Source organism: Phyllostomus hastatus, unplaced genomic scaffold, assembly GCF_019186645.2.
Source record: "Phyllostomus hastatus isolate PE091 unplaced genomic scaffold, TTU_PhHast_1.1 phas_contig_283, whole genome shotgun sequence".
Taxonomy (NCBI): Eukaryota; Metazoa; Chordata; class Mammalia; order Chiroptera; family Phyllostomidae; genus Phyllostomus; species Phyllostomus hastatus.
This window is the reverse complement of record NW_025333833.1, coordinates 16,638,431-16,661,664: the sequence shown is the minus strand read 5'-3', so window position 1 is coordinate 16,661,664 and position 23,234 is coordinate 16,638,431. Positions and strand designations below refer to the sequence as shown.

Sequence of the window (23,234 nt, the reverse complement as noted above, 5' to 3'; positions counted from 1 at the left end):
TTCCCCAGGTGATCTGAGTATCAAATAAGATTTGATAAATAGTGCACTACAATACAACAAACAGCATCACATCAACTCAAAACTTGAAACCAAGTGAGAGCTATTAAGGGATAACCTAGCTCTTCTTCCATGGGAGCTTTTAATATGTACTCTATAAATATTCATGAGATGGATGTATTGTCATGGAAGAAGGATGATGAAAGTCCTATTGTGCAAACTAACTGGCATTGACAAAATGCTGAATAAACCAGAGGTCTAGGTAAGTGTTGGGGCACATAAACAAAACTCTTTTACATATTAATCAACAGGCATCTATTTACTGGGTGTTTGTTATGTGCCCAGAATTTTGCTCCTCCCATTCTAGTTCAGGGAAAGAAAGCGAATGTAGAGGGGACTTTTAGAGGCTATTAAAATGCCTCTATGCTGTGTGGGCATTTGATGTTTGCCACTGGAGTTCAAAGAAGGAGGAAGTGCACTGGCTAGGAGAAGGAGGGGGGAAGGAGGAGAGCCGGTGAGTGAAGCGTGGGTAGGCACTCTGTAAGCCGACAGGAGGCCTTCCCAAGGAGGTGAGAGCAAGGCATGTACGGCTTCAAATGAGTTCAACTGGACTGGGAGACAGAGAAGTGAATGGCTGAGTAGCCCCATCGTGGGAAAGGTTTAAGATGAGCGAAGGGTGGAAAAACAAGGTTATGTAAGATGGAACTAAATTGTAGATAACTAGAAAGTCAGAAGTAGAACTTCCTATCGCATGTATTTGGAAGATGCTGGTTATTTGCCCCAATATCCATTCATTCTTTCTTCTGGTAAGAGGACTTTTTAGAAAGTTGTGCTCGTAGGTGACCAAAACATAGACTACATTTCCCAGCCTCCTCTGCAGGGAGGCATGATCAGAGGACTGTATTCTGGACAATGAGATATAAACAGAAGTATCAGCTGTGACTTCTTTAAACTATCTTTAAAGGACAAGGGCACAGTCTTCAGTACATCTTCCACCTCCCTGTTGAGTAAGTAGGGGTGAGGGTAACTGGAGCTCAAGCAGCCATCTGGGGCCGAAAGGTGGAGGCTACAAGCTTGGATGAGCAAAAACAGGAGGAGTCTGTGTCCCTGGTGCTCAGACCATCCTAGCTCCACACTGCTTCCCCTGTTCTCTTTAACACGAGAAAGATGCAATTTTCTGCCTTGCTTAAGCCACTGCCACTGTACTTTGGACTTTTCTGTCACATCCAGCCAAACCTAGTTCTAACTAATAAAACGTAATTGAAAGTAAAAAATGCAAGGGTTTTGTATCAGGCACCAACTTGGTGACATCACATATAAACCCTAAGACCCCGATAGCTTACTTACATAATCTCTTTAAGCCTTCCTCTTCTCACATGTAAAGTAGGTAGAACATTCCTCAAGGGTGGTTGTGAGGAGCAAATTAGATTAAGAATACAAAGTATTTAGCGTGGTGCTGGTACACAGTACATTCTTAGTAAATGCACTCTAATTATATACCTGGGCATATCAACAAAGCAATATGGAGCACAGCGATGGCTGTGGAAAATCAGAGGGTATCTGTGTCTAGATTAGCACGGCACTAGGGCACATTATGGTCTGGAAGGTGAATAAGTTAGAAGCAAGGAAATGCTTCAAAAATCCCAAGTCTAGCTCGTGGCATTAGCAGCAGAACTAAAACAGGTATTTATTGAGATCCTTTTATATCCCAGGCATATTCTAGGAGTTAAAGCCACAGTGATACACAAAACACACACGCTTCTTACATTCATAGAGTTTACGGCCCAGTATGGGAATCAGACATGAAACTACTCCTAATATGGCAAATTGTACTAAGTGCTATGAAGGGAAGGAACAGAATGTTCTGAGAGCTTGCATCAGAGGACCTGACATAGTGAGGTAGATTAAGCTAAAATATGAAGGACAAACCCAAGTTAACTAAGTGAAATGAGGCAGAAGGTACATTTCCTGTAGGGAAATGAAAGGCAAAGCTCCTGAGGTGGAACGGAAGATAGTGAGTTCCTGTAGTTAAGATAAGGCCAGTATACCTGGAGCGGTGTGCCCAAGGGGGAGCCTCTCCTGAGAGGAGCTGGCGAAGGAGGCAAGAGACAGGTCCTGTAAGACCTTGTAGACCATGATAAAGACTTTATTCCAAAGATGATTGGAGTGTATCAGAAATAGAGCTGGTGTGGTCTTACAGTGACCAGCTCATCTTGGCTGTGATGATGGCAGCTTTTGAGCAGAACCCTAGGGTGACCAACCACCCCACTCTGCCTGGGACTGAGGGCTGTGGGACTGTCAGGGCTCAGACGGGACAGTCCTGGGCAAGTGAAGAGGTTTGCCACCTGGTATTTTTACATGATCCCATTTCCCCTAAAGGTCACACTCTGCCTACTGTAGGAAAACAGGATCGGAATTGACCAGGCCAGTTAGATTGGTGGAGTATCCAGGCGAGAGAAGACGCGAGCCTGGGCTAGGGTGGTGACAATGGAGTCGAGAAGAGGGCGGACTTGAGAGCAGTCTAGGAGGGTAAAACTGGCAAGACATGGTGAGAGGTTAGGAATGCTATTTCCAAGACCACATGGATTAACTCAAGAGTAAGAGTGAAATCTGTGCTTCAAATTCCACATAGGAAAACTTTCATTATATTCTTCTAAGCCCAGAAACAATAAGGTAGACCCAAGAGGGCATTAACTTAGCCAAAGTGTAAACTAGGCCTTAGTTTCAAGGATCAAAGGCTGTAAAGAAAAAAATTGTGGCTCCTTAACTTGTCTCCTGTAGGCAAGGGCCATTTAAGTCAGCTCAGATCATTGGGTTCCACAAGGCAAACAGTCTTCATCATAGCCTAACCATCACACAGAACCTCAGACACACTTGGAAATGGAACCAGGGACCCTTTCACCGGGATGCACTCTAAGATGTTTTTTCTCCCTCTAGAAAGTTTTCCAATAGTACCATGAGCTGCTTATCTAGGTTTAATTGGTATGAGACTGTGCTTCTGACAGGATTTCCAAATAATCACTTGCTTCTGTCTTATTTACTAAATCATATTTCTAAATTAAGATCGTTACGGCAATAATTATTTACTGATGATTGTCATGGTTTTGATGATCATTTCAACATCCTTTGCAAGATGTTCCACTTTCTTCGCAGGAACAGCAAACAGTATATGTAACTTCGTAATTGTCACACTCTTTATGCATCATAAAGCTAATTGGTGCCTTTAGAAAAAAGAGGTTCGGTTCGGACTGCGAGCCAAGCAAGCAACCGTGAAACAAGCTTGGTGTCAGAGAATCAAAATGTACACTTAAGCGCCGTTCTGCTTTGTTTTCCTCAACTTATATTTAATCTAAAGTCTCTAGGAAACATGCAGGAACTTCTTTGTTAGTGTTTTTGCATCCATAAAGTACATAATTATTTTCTTTGAAATTAATCACTAGTATATCTTAATATTAGTTGATGGACATTTGGGCTGTTTCTGCTTTGGGGCTACTGTGGATAATGCTGCTGTGAACATTCATGCACAAGATTTGTGCGGACAGGGGTTTTCAGTTCTCTTGGTGTAAGCCGAGGCGTGGAATCGCCGGGTCATGCGGTGACTCTGTGTTAAACATGTGAAGAAACCGCCAGACTGTCTTCCCAAACGGCTGCACCCCTTTACCTTCCCACCAGCAGTAAATGTATAAAGGTCCCAGTTTCTTCACATGCTCTCTGACACTTGCTATTTTTCCTCTTTTTGATTATAGCTGCCTAATGAGCATGAAGCAGTATCTCACTGTGGTTTTGATTTGTGTTTTCCTGATGGTTAATGAGATTGAGTATCTTTTCAGGTGCTACTGGTCATTTGTTGATTTTTTCTGCAATAATGCCTATTCAGATGCTTTCACCTTTTAAAATTGGGTTATTTGTCATTTTGTGGTTGAGTTGTAAGAGTACTTTATAGTTTCTAAATACAAGTGCCTTACTAGATTTATGATTTGCAAATATTTTCTCTCATTCTGTGGGTTTTCTCTTCACTTGGTAAAGCATAAAATTTCTAATTTTGATGGTCAATTTATCTATTTTCTTGCTGTTGCTTATGCTTTTGGTGTCATTTCTAAGAGACTATTGCTTAATCCAAGATCTCAAAGATTTACACCTATGTTTTCTTCTGAGAGTTTAAGTTTTAGCTCCCGATTTTAGAATTAATTTTTGTATGTGGTGGAAGGTAGGGGTCCAATTTCATTCTTTTGCATGTGGTTACCCAGTTGTCCCTTACTATTTTTTCTCCATTGGGTGTTCTTGGCACCCTTGTTGAAATCAATTGACATCAATGTGAGGGTATCTTTCTGGATTCTCAATTCTATCCCTGATGAAACCAAGTAAATGGTTTGTATGTCTGTACTTAGACTAGTTCCATGTTGTCTTGATGATCGTAGCTTTGTGCTAAGTTTTGAAATTAGGAAGTGTGAATCCTTCATCTTTACTCTTCGATTTCAAGGTTGTTTTGCCTAGTCTGGGTCCCTTGAAGTGTCATATGAATCTTAGGATCAGCTTGTTGATTTCTGCACAGAAGCTGGCTGGGATTTTGATAAGGATGGCATTGCATCCGTGGTGCCCCGGGGAGTAGTGCCATCTTGACAATATTGTTAAATTGCCTTAAGTTTCTCTCAACAGTATTTTGTAGTTTTCAGAGCATAAATTTGCCATTCTTTTACTAAATTTGTTCCTCTTGATGTTGTTATAAATAGAACATTCCATTCCTAATTTTATTTTCAGAGTTTTCATCGGAAGTACATAGAAAATGATTTTTGTATATTAATCTTATCCTGTGACCTTCCTGAACTCATTTACTAAATAGTTTAAGTGGATTGCTTAGGAATTTCAATATATAAGCTCATGACACGTGCCACCTGAAGGTTCTGAAGGACTGTAGCAACCGCACAGCAGTGGGCTGAGCTGGGGATGCTTCTTCAGTCCCTTCACAGTAGTGATGTGTTTTGCTGAAAGCTTTTCATTTATCTAGTTAGAAAAGATAACTCTCTCAATAATAACATTCATTATCAATTATTTATACATTACATTTCAACTAGATGCAGCTGAAAAAATAGTTTGGCTTTTTACTTTCAGGGTTGCACTTACCAATCTACATAAAAACACGTGAGATCACAATTCCAAAATTAGGGACCTCTTTCCTCACAAGACAGCATGGTTTCATGGAGAGACCTCCTCAGCTTCTGAAACTGGAAGGCTGGCTTCCAGTTCAGCTCCGTCTGTATTAGCGGTAGACTCATGCCTGCCTGACTCTCTTCACAAGGTTATTGTTGAGGGTCCAGTGAACTATTCTTCAGGCTTCCGTCTGTGGGATGGCTGTTCGCTCTGCAGAGGGGTGGCAGGACCAGAGGAGGCGGGACCAGCTGAGTTGTTTCCTTGGGAAGTGCCTGCCTCTTTTACATCAAGTCATTCACTTGGTTTCATCAGGGATCATTCTTTCCCCAGTATAAAAGTATTTTGAAATTCTGTCTCATTGAACGTTAAGTAAGTAAGGTAAGTAAGTTAAGCAATGATCTATTTTTGGTGAACATATATCCAGACCTCATCCAGCCTGGTACCTGCAGGTTGAAGAGGATCTACAAGATGGAACAGAAGTCCTGGCCAGGTGGCTCTGTTGGTTGGAGTGTCCTCCCATACATGAAAAATGTTGTGGTTTCGATCCCCATTCATGGCACATACCTAGGTTGTGAGTTCAATCCCTGGTCGGGGCACCTTTGGGAGGCAACCAATTAATGTTTCTCTTTCACATCAATGTTTGTCTCTCTCCCCTCCTCTCTCTCTAAAATCAATACATATATCCTCAGGTGATGATTAGAAAAAACATGGATGGGAAAATAACGGTAGTGATGGAGAAGAACAATAGGCTGTGGTCTTACTTAGTCACAGCCAAGGCTTTGTCACCAGGATGGAGGATGGGCGGGGGAATTCCATGCCTTATCATAATTATCATAAAGCTCATTGTTTTAGCCTCACCACTGCTTCCTTCCTTAATATGCAGTCATGGACTGACTTTAGAAGACAAACAACTCGTCTGTTTTATGGTAGTCAAGGCCTGTATACCTAACATGTGCTTTCCCAGCTGGGTTCAATAGTATGGTGGCAAGAGTGTGGCCCTAAGAGTCAGACTGTTCTTGGATTCAAAGCCTGGCTCCTTCTCTTAATTGTATGTGACCTTGGCATTTTGCTTAACCTCTCAGTAGCCCCCCATCCTCATCTGTAAAAAGAGTATATAGTAATTCACAGAAATTATTGTGAGAATTGAATACAACATATAGAGTCTTTACCAGGTGATAAGCACATAACACATTTCAGCTGTTAGGAGTAGCTATTAGGAGAAGAATTAGCATTCTTCTTTGAGGCATCTAGTTGATTAAACTAAAGAAGTTATTTGAAGTTCACCCCAGTGGTTTTCAAACTTCAGTAGGCATAACAATCACTAAGGATAGTTTTCTGAGCAAACATTCCCAGGCTCCACCCCCAGGATTTCTGATTCAGCGGCAGTACTATGAATCTGCATCTTTAGCTTGTACTCACTTGAGTATTCTGACAAATTGGGCAATTTGTAAAATTAACTTTTATTTTGATATGATTTCAAATTTCAGACAAGTTGCAGACACAGCACAAAGAATCCTCATGTATGCTTTATCAAGATTCATCAGTTTTTAATATTTTGCTGCATTTGCTTTTTCTCTATCTCTATTTCTCTTTATTTATAATTTTTTTTCTAGATCATTTGAGAACAAGTTGCATATCATGCCTCTTTATTCCTTAAAAGTTCAGCGTGTATTTCCTAAGAATAAGGATATTCTCTCTACATAACCACTCTTCACTTACCAAATTCAGAAAACTTAACATTGCTAAGATGTTTTTATCAAATCCACAATCCATATTCCAATTCTGCGAATTGCCTCATTAATGCCTTTTGCAGCAGACTTCCCTTCCCGCTCCCCCCATAGGACCCAAGCCAGGGACCACGTGTTGCATTTAATGTGACATCCCTTTTGTCTCTTTTAATCTGGAACAGTGTCCCAGACTATTTTATTCTTTCGTGACAGTGACATTTTTTAAAGAGTACAAATAAATTATTTTATAGAATATCCCTTATTGTAAGTTTAGCTAATGTCTTCTGGTGATTAGATTTGGGTTACACATTTTTGGCTAGAATCCTGCATAATTGATGTGTCCTTTCCTGAGTATGCCCTCTGGAGACATATGATACCCATTTGCCTCTTATTGGTGAGCTAGACCATACTTTGAGAAATACTTGACCACTGTGAAAAATATTTCACTAGGCACTTTCTGTTCCGGGTGGGCCTCATAACTTCAAGCAGTCAAAAAGGGGAACAAGACTTTTATTTTTCTGAGTTTTCTGAATGTCGGTTTGTTAAGGGGCTTATCTGTCTATCACCTAGGTACTTCAGAAGATCACATATTAACCACAGCTGCTCTTACATTCAAAACCATAACACACTTTCTTAACTTTTATTTTATCATTACTTTTAATTCTCACCAGGATATGTTTATTGATTCTAGAGAGAGAGGAAGAGAGAAACATTGATGTAAGAGAGAAACATTGATGGGCTACCCTCCACCCTTGCTCCTCAAACCCTGAATCTAGGCATGTGCCCCCACTGGGGACAGAACCCACAACCTTCCGGAACACTGGATGACACTCCAATCAACTGAGCCACGTGACCAGGACTTTCTGTTTAACGTTTAAAACTACCCGCCTTAACCCTCTATTTTATTCTTAGCAACCTGGACCCTGACCTCCATTCTGTTGTTAATACAGGCAATCCATGTGGTATGTCATGTGACATAACTAGACCCACCCACGAATGATCGGGCTAGGAGTGACGACTTGATCAATTTCTTGCATCACCCATCTTACCATGCTGTATCAGCCTCCCCTTCAATGGTGTGCTTTAAAGAATTCATCACCTAAAACCCACGTATTCACGAACTGGTAACTGGTGCTTTATCTAATACTTACATTTCCAGGTAAAATTTCTAGCCTGCCATCATTATAGCTACTCCATTGTTGACTATGTAATTCTTCTGGCATCCATTCATTCACTTATTTAAAGCACAGATAGTTCCAAGACTAAGAGAGAATATTATTTATCTTACAGAAACTAGCATTTAGTGACTACCAGCTTTGTGCCAGCCATTATTACATATATCACCTTGTAACATCCAGAGAGGAATATTGTTGCCACCACCATTTTACAGATGAGAAACACAGAATTAAATAACTGACTCGACACCAAACCACTAACAAGTGGTAGAACCGCGATTTAACCCTAGACCTGATGACCTCTGAACAGACTCTTCCTGGGTGCTGCCTATAGAACCGTAATGGTAAAGAGAGAGGGAACAAAATTGCGCTCACAAATTTCAGGTATGCCTCTCCGAACAGAAAGCGAGATGTGGAGACACAGGCGAGCATCACCTTACAACATGGCCAGGAAACTTAAGAAACATTTACCCCTCATGGCCCTTTGGAAGAAAGCAGAAGTTTCATAAGAGGTTCTTTTCAAAACTTTGAAGATAATGTTGAAGTCCCTGTGTCCTTTCCTCTACCCGACCCATCCTCCTTCTTCCTTTTTGATTGTTTACTATTAAATGTTATTGTGCTTTCATACTTTGCAGAAATAATGTCATTAAAATATAAATAATTACAAATAAATGCAAAAATAGTATGCTATGTGTAACGTTGTGCAACTTGGAATTGTTACTCAGCGTGTTTTCAAGATCTAGCATTTCTAATACACATTTGTCTAATATCAATGTATATATACATATTTCTAGTACTTTTACTTTAATGATCACACAGTATAAATATACCAAGTGATGTAAATTTCCACAACTTATTTATCATGTATTCTTAAAAAGAAAAATGTAGCCCTGGCTGGCGTAGCTCAGTGGGTTGAGCACGGGCTGGGAACCAAAGTGTCCCAGGTTCGATTCCCAGTCAGGGTACATGCCTGGGTTGCAGGCCATAACCCCCAGCAACCACACATTGATGTTTCTCTCTCTCTCTCTCTCCCTCCCTTCCCTCTCTAAAAAATAAATAAATAAAATCTTAAAAAAATTAAAAAAAATGTTTAGGTTTATAATGGGTTTGTAGGGAAGCTAGGACTGATCGAGAAATGTCTTTAACTTTTGAGATGAACATTATAAATAAATCCACAAAAGCCAAAGAGGATAAAGGTTGCCCAGATCTGGCATTTGGTGTTAGGAAGACCCTTTGGATTGAACCTCGAGATCTCAGAAGGGGTCTCAAAATTAAACAGTATTTATTTCAACCACGTGTTGGAAAAAGAGACAAATGTCCAAGTGAATGGTATTAAAGACTAATTAGTGTTCTGTGTATTCTTGCAGGTACTCATTATCTTTATCATTTGTTCAACAAACTTTGTTTTTCAGAGCAGGTTGGGGTTCACACCAAAACTGAGCAGAAAGTACAGCGTTCCCCTATAACCCCTCCCCCAACTCATGCACAACCGCGCGCACTATCAACATCCTGCATCAGAGTGTACGTTTGTTAGAGCTCATGAATCTAACTGGCACAGCATTATCACTCAATGTCCATAGCTGGCCCTGGGGTTCGCTCTTGGTGCTGTGTGCTCTGTGGGTTTTGACAAACGTATAGTGACATGTGTCCACCACTGCGGCATTGCACAGAATGGTGTCACTGCCCTAAAAATCCTCTGTGCTCTGCCTTTTCATTCCTCTCTCTTCCCAGCCCTGGCAAACCACTGATCTTTTTACTGTTGCCATAGTTCTGCCTTTTCCAAAATGTCATAGAGTCGGAATCATAGAGTATGTAGCCCTTTCAGGTTGGCTTCTTTCACTTAGTAATTCCATTTAAATTTTCTCCATGTATCTTAATGACTTGATAGCTTATTTCTTTTTAGTGCTGAATATATTCCATTGTCAAGATGTACAAGTGTATTAATTCCCTCACTGAAGGACAACTTGGTTGCTTCCAAGTCTCGGCAATTATGAATAAAGCTGCTATAAACATCTGTGTGCAGGCTTTTATGTGGACATAAGTTCTAACTCCTTGGACTAAATACCCAAGAGCATGACTGCTGGATTGCACGGTCGGAGTGTGTTTTGTCTTGCAAGAAACCGCCAAACTGTCTTCTAAAGCGGCTGCCCCATTCTACATTCTCACCAGCATTGAGTGACAGTTCCTGCGGAGCTGGTATGATTTCTAATTGAAATGTTCGGTAAAACTCCCCAGTGAACTCACCTGGGCCTACTGCTTTCTGCTTTAGAAGGTTAATGACTGACTTGATTTCTTTAATAGGTATAAGCCTATTCAGACTGCCTTTTGTGTGTGTGTTGGCAGGCTGCCTTCATCTGGGTTACCACACTTGTGGGCACACAGTCGTTCATGGTATTTCTTCATTATCCTTTTCAAGTCCATGGGCTCATTAAGAAGACCAGAATGCTGTGGGGTATTTCAAAATGGTTTCTTTTCTTCTCACCCTGCCAAAAACAGAAGGGCATTTTTTTCTGATAGTCGCTGTGACAACCTGGTAGATTTCCTAGAGGTACAGCTCTCAAAAGTGTGGGCGCCCCTTATGACTATGTCCCCCTGGATGTCTAGAACTTGTCCATACTGAGCCTCCAACAATTCATCAATTAGTTCAGGTTTTCTTACTCCAGAACCGGGTCCTCTAATGGTTTCTACCCAGGAGTCTCCGCTCTGACAAGTTATGAGTCTCTGTGTTCACCTGTTTGCCTCTCCGATTTTGGGAGCAGCGATCCTCCCTGTGGGGTCCTCACTCATGGTAATGGAGGGCTCGAGGGCATGCAAGGTAGTAGAAAACAACTGGCTCCTTGAGTCAAGTGTCATGGTTTTAATCAAGGGTCTGACTGTTACTGAGCAAAAAGAGCTTCCAAGTCACAAGATGCGCTGGGTTTGAATGATGGGTTGTGCGTCAAGGGTGCTCTGCATCAAAATAATAATGGCAAAGAGAAAGGACCTAGAGAACTTACAGGGGGAATGTCATAAAAATAGACTCAGTGAGGGCTAGAAGAAAGGAATCCAAGGGAATTCTTCCAAACCGATTTTGGAATTTCAAAAGCACAGCTATTCCAAAGGGGGGAAAGGCATGTGGAGTCACTGACAAGGAAACTGTGTGTGAGGACATCAAGCACGCACTCAACAAAAGCAGAATGATAAGGACCTCATAGTAACACTGACATAATAATGATGTTCACTCAGCACTTTCTACATGACAAGCATAATGCTAAACATCATAGCATCAGCATATTTAATCCTTATAACAATGCTAGGAAGTGAGACCTATTTCCTACCATGTGTAAATGAGGAAACTGAGGCTTTGTGACTTGACATAACTTGTTCCCTGTCTACAAACCCAGGTCCATCTGCCTCTAGCGTTAGAGAACGCATTTCTACCGAATTCACAGTGTCAGTGATACTTACTGCTTTATAACCGTCATTGATGTGTCAGGCACTTCACATACTTATCTATTTCTCACTATAATCCCATGAGGTAGATCTAAATAATACCTTAAAAACCCTAAATAAGGTAACATGGCCAAATTAAATATTAATAGTAGCCTTACAACAATCTTGTGAAATAGCTAATACAGATATTAATAGGATGTTGCCTTATTAATTATTAACAATACTTTGATGGAGAGTTACATTCAAAAGTATAAAAAGCTGATATTGAATTCCCTCAAAAGCAAACCACCTTTAGAATATCTGTTTCTGCCCCTTCTGCTCCTCCTCCTGCTTCTCCTCCCCCTCCCCCGCCCCTCCCGTGAGAGGGGGTAGTGGGGGAGAGAGGACAGAGTAGCATGTTGAGGCCAGAAGGGCCTGGCTCTGACAGGTTTGGAGTCAGATCCCAACATTGTTGGGAAAATAGCAATTTAAAAGATCTTCTGAGAGACACAACTCATGCTCCAATCCCTTTGTTACCTTTCTTTTAGTGCGCTGAGGATGGGGCAGCTTGTTTGTGGGGGAGTAGAGTGAAATCTATTGGAGAGGTTAAAAGGTGAAGCTTAAAAAGGTAGTGTTTGCCCTGGCTGGTGTGGCTCAGTGGGTTGAGTGTCAGCCTGCAAACCAAAGAGTTGCTGGTTTGATTCCCAGTCAGGGCACCTGCCTGGGTTGCAGGCCAGTTCCCCAATGGGGGCATGTGGGAGACAACCACACATTGATGTTTCTCCCCCTGTCTTTCTCCCTCCTTTCTCCAGTCTAAAAATAAAGTTTTTTTTTAAATGTAGTGTTAGAGCATTAACATAATTCTAAAACCTGAATGTTGTTCTTTGCAAATACCAAACCTAAAAACCCGAAAGTATAAGACAGCAACTTCCCATAGGAAATATGAGTTCCTAGAATTATAGAATATGGCATGAAAGACTTTGGTTATTTTGGGAAAAGAAGACATATTTCTAATGTTATGCAACTTGTCCTCATTACTCAAGAGACTATTTGAAGTTCTAATTTCAAAATTATCAAAATGTGTGGCTTTCTCTCTTACCATTGCCTTCTTTGGACCACTTTATTACCCGTTTGCAGGATTACCAATGGGAAGGAAGGAAAGGGAGAGGAAGGTGGGCTCATGTCCCAACACAAACATTAATAAAAGAGTGGGGAAGAGAATGAAATCACTGGGCCAAGTTAGTTTCCTGTGCTGGCGGAGTGGTGCACACGCCCAAGGCTGGAGAACACTCGGAGGCAGAACGGAAACGCCCTTGGCTCTTTAGGACAACTTGTTTGACGCCTCTGCCCCGCTGGTTTATACTACAAACATTAGAGCACGTGCAGCCGTACGCATGGGTAACTGGCACACAGGTGGGGCAGGACGATGGCTACAGTTATCCAGGGGAGTCGGACCGAAAAACTGCCTCTTCCTTCCTCATCCCTCACGCTGTCACTTACGCTGTAACCAGTCTCCCCAGAAACCTTACCCTAAGTCTACACCAGGGGAATCCTGAATGAAAAGGAATCTGTCCTTAGAAAGAAGGCACGGTACTTGCCAGGAGTCGTGGTTACTGAAATGACAGCAGTAACAATATTGATAAAACAGACACTCTCTGTTGAGTGTGTCAAGGGTGGCGGTTCACGGAACCAGTGTACGTGATCCTTGGTGTACACCCGCCTAACTGTCAGGAGCGCCGTCCATCGTCCAGTAGTCCTGGCCATCCCAAATTTTAGGGTCACTTCAAGGGTCAATTCTTTTGATTTCGTGGGCCTGGGAAACTCCTAATTTCAGTATTTTATCTCAGCAGTTGCCCCGATGTTTCCATGGGCAACCTTGACAATGTCGTGAGGAGCTGGAAGGTCCACCTAGCCCCATTTTCTACCCACAGGATCAAGAGAGCCGATCAGTAGCCCTGACCCTCTTCCCCATTTCCTCCTCCCCTGCAGTTCCCAGAGCATCACCCAGGAAGTCAGCGGTGGGAATGCAGCTGGAGAGCTGGAGAGTGGAGTAGAACGCATCCTTCACCCGGGAGACACATTCCAGAGCCACTGAGAGTTGTCGAGGGGCACAGCCCATGAGCAAGCTGGAGCACTGTGTGGTCTGAACTGCACCAAGCAGAGCCTGGAGGCACATCAGTCGTCTGGTTGGAGACCACTGGAGCCTGAACCTGACCATGGGAGCAGAGAGGAGAGAAAGCAAGAGACGGAAAAGGAGGTCTAGCCCTGAGCACTCAGCCTGGAGGTTCAATAAGCTCTACTCCCTCCTGAGACACTAAAGACACCAGCAGAGCTCATTCCATCATCTGGCGACTAGAACCAACCAATGAAGGCAGATCTGAGAGCTACTGATTAGCTGTAGGTCCAGCTCCCTGTGTTCCTGCTGGAGGCAGGCCTGGCTGTTTGGCCCCAGAGAGCACAGTTACTACAGTTTGAACAGTGGCCCTGGAGGCCCAACCCGTAAGGACTCTGAGAAACTGGTTTAAGTCTGCTGTCCACTCTAGGATGGAAAGCGGGTCAGCTTAATACAGCAGTCCCCCCCTCTGCGGGGCGTATGTTCCAAGACTCTCAGTGGATTGAACTGAACCCTATTTATACTAGTTTTTTTTTCTATATGTACTACCTATGACAAAGCTTTATTTGTAAATTAGGCACAGTAAGAGATGAACAACAAGACTGCACTCTAAGAAGACAAGGAATCCAATTAAAAAGTGGGCAAAGGACTTGAACAGACACTTCTCCAAGGAGGACATACAGAAAATCCAAAGACACATGAAACGATGTTCAATATCGCTAGCTATCAGAGAGATGCAAATTAAAACCACAATGAGATACCACTTCACACCAGACAGACTGGCCATCATAAACAAAGCAACAAACAACAAGTGTTGGAGAGGCTGTGGAGAAAAGGGGACCCTAGTGCACTGCTGGTGGGACTGCAGACTGGTACAGCCACTATGGAAAGCAGTATGGAACTTCCTCAGAAAACTAAAAATGGATCTGCCTTTTGACCCTGCAATTCCACTGCTGGGACTCTATCCTAAGAACACTAAAACACTAATTCAAAAGAACCTATGCATTCCAATGTTCATAGCAGCACAATTTACAATAGCTAGATGCTGGAAGCAACCAAGATGCCCATCAGTAAATGAATGGATCAAAAACTATGGTACATTTACACAATGGAATTCTATGCAGCAGAGAGAAAGAGCTCCTACCCTTTGCAACAGCGTGGATGGAGCTGGAAAACATTATGCTTAGCGAAACAAGCCAGGCAGTGAAAGACAAATACCATATGATCTCACCTTTAACACGAACCTAAATAACAAAACAAAGAAACAAGCAAAATATAACCAAAGACACTGAAATAGAGGCCAGGCTGACAGTGCCCACAGAAGAGAGTAGAGGGAATTTAAGGGGACAGTGGGAAGGGTTCACAGGAACAAACTTAAAGGACATATGGTCATAAACTAAGGGGAGGGTGGTAAGGGGACAGAAGTGGGGAGGGGTGGGAGGGGGGACTGGATTGGGAGTAAAAAGGAGAAAACTGTATTTGAACAATGATTAAAAAAAAAGAGATGAACAACAATAACCGATAGTAAAGCAGAACAATTATAATACATTGTAATAGAAGGTGTGTAAATGCGTCATTCCTAAGTAAGACACGGGTGACTGGAACGCAAGCACTGTGACGTGTCGGTCTGATACCCAAGAGGGCTCCTCAGTGACTAATGGGTGGTGGGTGGCACATGCCGTGTGGAGATGCTGGACAAAGGATGGCCCACATCACAGGAGGGACAGAGGGGGACAGCACGGAACTTCATCACCCTACTCAGAGCGGCACACAATTTAAAACCTATGAATTGCTTATTTCTGGAATTTTCCATTTCACATTTTCAGACCATGGTTGATCCTGGGTTGCTGAAACTGCGGAAAGCAAAACTGCAGATAGGAGAGGCACAACAGTAGGTGAAGCAGGGGAGAAGGGACAGGGGGCTCAGGCAGCAACGCTGTGCTCATTCCCTTGCGGACTTGAAGCATCTCTCTTGGGCTTGTGGTGCCAGTGCAGGATCAGAAGCAGAAGCTGATGGGAAGGGCTTCCCCGAAGGAAGCCATCACCAGGCCTGAGGCTTACCCTACCCCAGAGGTAGGAGGGAACAGAGCAAGCTTGGGGGAATGCAGCCTGTTGGATGTTATTCTCGATCCTTTGCTGCATGCAAGCTCCCTGGGAGACTCCGTATTTGTGAGTACTTTGGGCGGTTTCCCCACAATGTCCTCCAGGGAACTGCCCTCTAAATACATTCTTTCTCCAAGAGGATAGCTTTTGCTTCCACAGCAGAGGCAGATTCCAATAATGAAATGGGGGCATTAGCCGGGAGTGGGTAAGTACATCAACTTCTTGACTATCTCCTTAGGGGCACAGGTACCCCTAGGGAAGAATAAAATAATGGGCCAGGATGGACTGATGAGGGGAGGCAAGAACACATTCTGAAGAGGTGGAAATGGGGGTGGGGGTAAGAGCCCTGGGGTGATGCTGGCAACAGGGTGAGACTCCAAGTCACAGTTTTGCTCAGGGCGCACCTGAAGCTCACTGTCACATTCCTTTACATTCTCTTCTGAAGTGGTTTTGAATTATGTCCCCTAATTCTCTGACCTGCCTCCCTTCGGTTGGTGAAGGGAGCTGAGTCTCCTCCCCTTGGTTAGGGGCTGCACTCATTGACCGCTTCCGATGGACAGAATGTGGTAGAAGTAACTGTGCGCCCTTCTGAGGCATTAAAGACATTGTGGCTTCCACCTTGGTCACTCTCTTGGATCACCTTCTCTGCGGGGAAGCCAGGTGCCACGTCACGAGGACGGGTCTGTGTGGTGTGGAGCTGAGACTGTGTTATGTTAGGTATGTTAGAAGTGGATCCTCCAACCCCACTCAAGTCTTAAAACAACCTCGGCCCCGTCAACATCCTGGCCACAACCTCATGAGAGACCCTGAGCAGAGCCATCCTGTTAAGCTGCCCTAAAATTCCTGCCCAAAAGAAGCGGAGATAATACATGTTTGCTGTTTTAAGCCACTCAGTTTTGTGACAATTCGTTAAGCAACAATAGGTAGCTATTATAGTTTCCAAAGGGCCTCAATCAGCTGTTTAAGGTCAGTATAATTCAGTGGTTCTTGGCATGGGAGGGCCTAGCAAATACAGACCATCACGTGAGACTCACCTTTGTATTTGACCAGCAGGAAAATGAGGCCCCACCTGCAACAGGGCTAAAGTGCTTTGCTTTGTTTGTTTAATTTTGCCTGCTTGAAATAATGCTTTGGAACCATGGCACTGAACGTTGTCTGTTGGAGTATACAAATTTATGCAAAGCACTGGGAGGGAAGCCATTATTCGGCTTCTGAACAGTAGCTTTTTGCTTTGCCTGAAGGTGGAGAATTTCAAGGTGTGTAGCTGAGCAGAATTCTAGAATGGGAAAGGAGACCTACTGCTTTTTGTGGGGGCGGAGGAGGGGTAAGTCCATGAAAACAATGTTTCCCTCAGCCTGGAGGCATCCCAAGCAGAAAGATAAATCCCCAAACCGATGAAAATACCCTGGGCCTGGCCCGAGAGTGGAGCCTCACTTTCTCATCCACTCTGATCGCAGAAAGGTGGCTCTGGGTTCACCAGCCTTGACACCCACGCTCCAAAAAATGGGTGAACGACCAGGCTTGATAGGAACAAAAAGTTTTCAAAATGAGAGGCGCTATCTTAGCAAAGCATCACCTAGACTCAGAATGCTGGGGTCGCCTTGGATGGGTTTGCTCCTGGACCAAACAGGGATTGCTCAGGCGGGTAAGCCGGTCCTCGAGCGGAGCAGTCAGTGAACACACCTGAAAGATCCCGGCAGGCAGCTCCCTACCAGCACAATCAGGGGCTTCCTGAGCCCGAGACCATGAAATATTGCTGGTAGACGCGATTGGTCATTGGGACTGCTGACTCTGAAAGAGCTGGGCAAGCAGGTGACTGCAGATTCTCCCGGCCCCCTTCTCCTCCCCCCTACCCTTTGCTCTTCTCCAGGGACCTCAGCTTCCTCAGGAAGTGTTCCCTTTTCCCTACCAGATGTGATCTCTCCCCCTCCTGAATGCTCCTTCGGCTACATCCGCACCTTTGATGCAGCACCACAGCGTCATCTCATGCTTTGTATTGTCCTGTAATACTCCCTTGTGGTGGACGCTGTGGTGTGCCACTCACACCTGTGGGGACAAGGCACAACTTCCCCTAACTTCTGGGTATGTTGCCTGCTGCAAGCTCATAGCTGAGTCCCTCCCATGAATCCCTGTCCACAGAAGGTAGCTGTTGTGTCCGAGTTTACTTTGCCTTCCAAGGGAGAAGCCTGCATCCAACAACACGGATGGAGAGCACAAAGGCTCATCTCCCTTGCTTCGATTTGGGACGTTTCTGAAGGGCCATCTCAGCTTCAGAGCCCCCTGCGGGATCAGCTGAGGCTTCTGTTGCATTACAGTTCAAACCCCACCTCTGCCCAGGCCCATACAGGTATTGTTCTTGCGAACAGACCCCAGTAAACTTCTTGCTCCCAAATCTCTCTCGCAGACCCAGAGAACCTGACCTACAACAGCCCACGAGACCGGAAGTTTGCTGAGGACCAGTTGTCCCATTCTTTGTATGTAGTATGTACCTGCCCCTCTTGCCCTGCTCCATCACCCTAGGGCTCAGCACAGTGCTGAACAGAGTAAACCCTCAACAGATTTCTGATGGACGGGAAACAGGCAATGCCTTGAACGAAGACTGTCTCTTCTCCTTGTCCCTTTACGTTCAAGGTAAACACTGAATATCTTCTTGTCTCTAACATGCAAACTATTGACAAAATTTACAGAGAATACCAAACATATAGTCTGGGGAGTTACTGATGTGAAGAAGTGTTTCCTGGGGAAATTCACTTTTCAAAACCTGGAGAACGTGTTTTTAAAGTGGGAAAGGATAGCCCATGCTCAGTTCATCTTTCTGCTTCCGGGGAGGAGGTTTCGCAGGAGTCAGAGGCAGCATATAAATCTGTTTTGTCTCAGGAACATGGTAAAATGTCCATGTTGAAGAAGAAAGTCAACAACCCATGCCAATGACTCTGCAGGCATTCTAGAAAGATCTGCTTAACTAAAATCTTCCCTCGTGTGGCTCATCGGTTATTGTGGCTAAGTGATTTTTCAGTGGCAGTGCCTGTAGCCTAATTGGGCCTGTATTTCTGTTCTAATGGGTGGGTACCAGTCAACGTTCCAGCAAGAGGTTATGAGGCTTTGGTCCCAGGTCCCCAGATGGGTTGGCATTTTACTCCTGCCAGCTTTCTGCTCTGCTTGATTAGCCCTGTGGTCCCCTGTGTCAGAGCTGCCCTTCGCAGCCCCCCAGGAGGATGCCAGGAGACATCTGTTTGAATTGGATGAGAGATTGCAGGAATACCTCAGAGATATTTCGGTTCTTCGGTTCCAGATCACCACAATAAAGTGAGTCACATGGATTTTTTGGTTTTGCAGTGCATGTAAAAGTTATATTTATGCTATACCATAGTCTATTAAGTATGTAGTAGCATTGTGTCTGAAAAATGTACATATCTTAATTAAAAAATACTATATTGCTGCCCTGCCTGGCATAGCTCAGTGGATTGAGCACGGGCTGCAAACCAAAGTGTCGTAGGTTCGATTCCCAGCCAGGGTACATGCCTGGGTTGCAGGCTATAACCCCCAGCAACCGCACATTGGTGTTTCTCTCTCTCTCTCTCTCTCTCTCTCTATCTATCTATCTATCTATCTATCTCCCTCCCTTCCCTCTCTAAAAATAAATAAATAAAATCTTTAAAAAAATACTGTATTGCTAGAAAGGCTAACCATAATCTGAGCCTTTTTGCTGGTGGTGAGGTTCTTACCTTCAGTTTAAAAAAAAAAAGAAAAGCAATACCTGCCAAGTGCAATAAAGCAAAGCACAGTGAAATGAGGTCTGCTCAAACACAGATCCAGGAAGCCAGGGTTCTTTGTTGGACTAGTTGTTGATATTTATTTTTGTGTCTCCAAGATTTAGCACAGGATCTGGTCCAAAAATGTGTGAATGGCCCTGGCAGGGTTCCTCCGTTGCTTGGAGCGTCGTCCTGCACTCCAAAAGTCCCAGATCAAGCTGTCGAGTGGGTTGGTTGGCTCCTTCTGAGGGCTGGTGAGGGAAACATCTTTTCCAATACTCTCTCCTTGGCTTGTAGGTGGCCGTCTTCCCCAGTGTCTCTTCACATGTCTTTTCTCTACCTGTCCGTACGTCTCTGTGTTCAAACTTCCCCTTTTTATGACACCAGTCACATTTGACTAGAACCCATCCTACTGACTTCATTTTAACTTGATTACCTCTTTAAAGACCCCACCTCCAAACAAGGTCACATTCTGAGGTCCTGGGGGTTAGGACTTCCACATAGGAATTGTGAGGGTGGGGAGGTGGAAGGCCACAGTTCAACCCATAACACTCTCCCAGTTCACACTGAACTTTAGACAGCCAAGAGCCAGGTGAGCTGGTGCTGGCTGACTCAGTGAGGCTAGAAACACGAGAGAGCCTGTGCTATGCATGAGTCACTCGCGATTCATAAACCCACTTACCGAGGACAATTAATCCAGGAGTGAAGGAGCTTGACATGAAGGCTTCTACCTGACTCACTGAAAAGTCAAATACTTTTTTTTTTCAAAAGGACCTAAAAGATCTAGCCCTGGCCAGCATAGCTCAATTGATTGGAATGTCATCCATTAAACTGTAAGGTCGTGGGTTCTATTCCCAGTTAGGGCACATGTCTAAGTTGCAGGTATGCGTAGGAGGAAGAGCAACTGGTCGGGGTGCAAAGGAGAGGCAACTGATAAAAGTTTCTCTCTCACATTAATGCCTCTCCTTCTTCCTCTCTCTAAAATCAATAGGCATGTCCTTGAGTGAGGATTTATTTAAAAAAAAAGACCTAAAAGATCTAAATTGAATTAGACTTTGATCTCAGGATCAGCCACCTCTGAGTAACCCTGAAAAGTCCCATCGTTTCATTTTAAGAATCATCAAGGCCAGGGCCAACTATTAAAGCAATAACTGAGAAAGCGAATAGAAAGAACGAGAGAGAAAGGAGAAATTAGGAGGGACACGAACCCCAGGAGAATGAGAGGGAATGCTGAGGCACGGAAGGAGAAAAAATAGGTTGGAGAGCTGCAGACCGCGCCTGCTCAGCTCAGCAATCACACCTTCCCTTCCAGATGAAAGTAACATTCGCAGGTGTGTTTCGAAAAGTTGAAAGTGCTACACGATTGTGAAGTGTTATTTTCTGAAGTAGAAGTACAAGGCGTTGCACCTTTTGGAGACCTGTACTGCTGGGTTTCTTGGCAGACTGCTTCTTAGTCTTTCCCTCATTCAATTTTCTAGCCACAGATGAAATATCATAATTCTTCTGTGAGTCAACAATATCCATCTTCATTACTCTTTTTAATTAGCAAGTGTGAAAGAAAAGTTTCCAAGTCACACAGACCTCAGGGCTAACCTTACTGGGAGTGTCAGGCTAGAACGCTCCCCGTTCTCCTGAGGTCCAGGCAGACTCCTACTATGGAGGGCAGGAGGGCCGGAGCAAACGTCCCTGGCTCTCAGATCTCTAAACCCCTGCAAATAACAATCCAGCTGTGTTCCAGAGGCTTCCAGCCAGGAATTCTCAAAAGCTACCCAAGGCCCACCTGACAGGCCTCAAACTGACCCAAGAAAGCAAGTCTTCCCTTCAAACTGGGCAAACTGTTTACAAATCCATACACTCCCATTTTTATGTACATCTAAGACTTACTAACAGCTCACTAAGTGAATTATTAAAGGTCAATCTCATTTGGAATTTATAAACCAAAATCAATGCTCTACCAAAATTTTATTAAGGATTCAAGTTTAATGTTCCATCAGGAAGTCCAGCTTCCAGAGAAAGTTCTGATGGAGCCTCACCCACACACTGACATTCTCTGGACTGAAACTATCATCGGTCTACCGTCAGTGTGGCTATGTGTGGGTCAAGGTCTTCTGCTGCTGCCACTCTTGTTTTTAATTATAATATACTGTTAATTTACCCTCATCATGAACAAGTTAGTTGTGATTTGTTTGGTTAACCTTAAGGTGACTGGTGTTGCATATTTGCTTCAACTGTAGCTTTTGGCCTTTAATTTTCCAGTAATTATACCTAAAGACAATTATGCATTACAATTTCAATGTGAACCATTTATGCCCTAATTGCTAAAGCACAAGCACACTTAATCCCCTCAAAAATACTTTACAACGGCCCCTTAATAGTACCCTTGAGTTATCATCCCATTGGTACATGAGAAAGGATGGAGGTGACAGGCTGTGGGCTCTGTAGCCCAGCTTAAAGTGGGCTCGAGAAGGAAAAAGAAAAGTTTGAAAATCAATGTTTTCGACTCTAGCAATATACTGCCCATTTTGCATATAGCTTGTAAATGGCACGTGCAAAGTCACTTCCCTTGGTAGATGCCCGGAAAAGAAATCTCCACACTTACCTCTTCCACCCCCACTCGGCTGCAGGCTCACTGGGGTTGCAGCAGGAAGTAATGGAGTCCCATGGAGCCGGGAGCACACAGTCTGCAGGACTGGGAGTGGGGCGGGGCTCTTTGGAGCAAAGGTTTCAGGGCAACTGTAAACATGAGTGGCAGAGTCACAAACAACGCCAGGCTCTGCAAACAGTGGCCACGGCTCCCAGCAAACAATTTCTGTTCAGGGTTGTGATCACTGCTGGTCTGCCCATCAGTAAATAGCCAGTGCCCGGGAAAGCCCAAGGTGACGTTGGGAGACTGGTTACTTTGGGGTGTCTTTGGGCATCCAAGTGTTCAGGAATCCCCCAAACCTGGGTCTCAGCTGACTCGAGGCACAACTGTAGCCTCCAGTACTCCCTCCTCATGGATCCTACAGAATTTTATTTGTATCTGTTACTGCATTGTGTTCTGTCTTACTTCATCCTGGCTTATAAAGGTCTGATTTCCTTGCAGACTTTGTTTCTTGGGGGCAGGAGCAGGCTTCACTCATCCTTAGGAGACAGCTTGGCCGAGCAGCAGAGCTGGGGCATCAGAGAGAACTAGAGTGAATCTCGCTCACCAGTGACTGACTATATAAATGCTTTTTCAATGAGTTAGTTCTCCGAGCCTTGACTACTTCATAAGATTGCTCTGACTATGAATGGAGTCTACTAGAACTCGCTTCATTCCAAGTATTGAACACAGAACTCAAGCTTATGCTAAAAAAAGTATTTGGGTACACAGAAGTACTATTGGTTTACATTATGACTTAATGTGGAAACTAAAATAGTTTCAGCTATTTTTCTCCTCTCTGTCACTCTCTCATACATAGGTGAATGGATGGAGAGGTTGGTTGGTAGGTAGATAGATACATACATACATAGAGATACAGAGATATGTATCTCAATTTCTCTCTCTACATATACACACACACACATGCACACACATCAACTCTGTTTCTTTCTGTGATTACCCTTGTTTTCTCCTATCATAAATGAACTTCCTCCCTAGAAGTGGTGGCAGTGGTTGTGAATAGTTTTATTTAATTTCTGCTTAGTAACCCACAGGGAAGGAGGGCCTCTGTTTCTCATGTCAGTACAATCAAGGAAGTCTCTGATTGGCCAGATCTGGGTTGCACGCTCACCCTTAGGTGAGGAGTAGGGTTTTGTGATTGGCAGTCCCACCAGAATCTTATGG

The 23,234-nt window shown here is 43.8% G+C and overlaps 1 protein-coding gene across 1 annotated transcript in view; it reads right to left on the bottom strand.

Moving 5' to 3' along the window:
* LPGAT1 (lysophosphatidylglycerol acyltransferase 1) overlaps positions 1–22,090 on the bottom strand; it is a 100,988-nt gene extending 78,898 nt beyond the window's left edge. Inside the window, exon 1 of the mRNA XM_045838398.1 lies at positions 22,026–22,090. The gene's annotated coding sequence lies outside the window, so the exon portion shown is untranslated. The remainder of the gene's footprint in view (positions 1–22,025) is intronic.
* Positions 22,091–23,234: the final 1,144 nt, after the last annotated feature.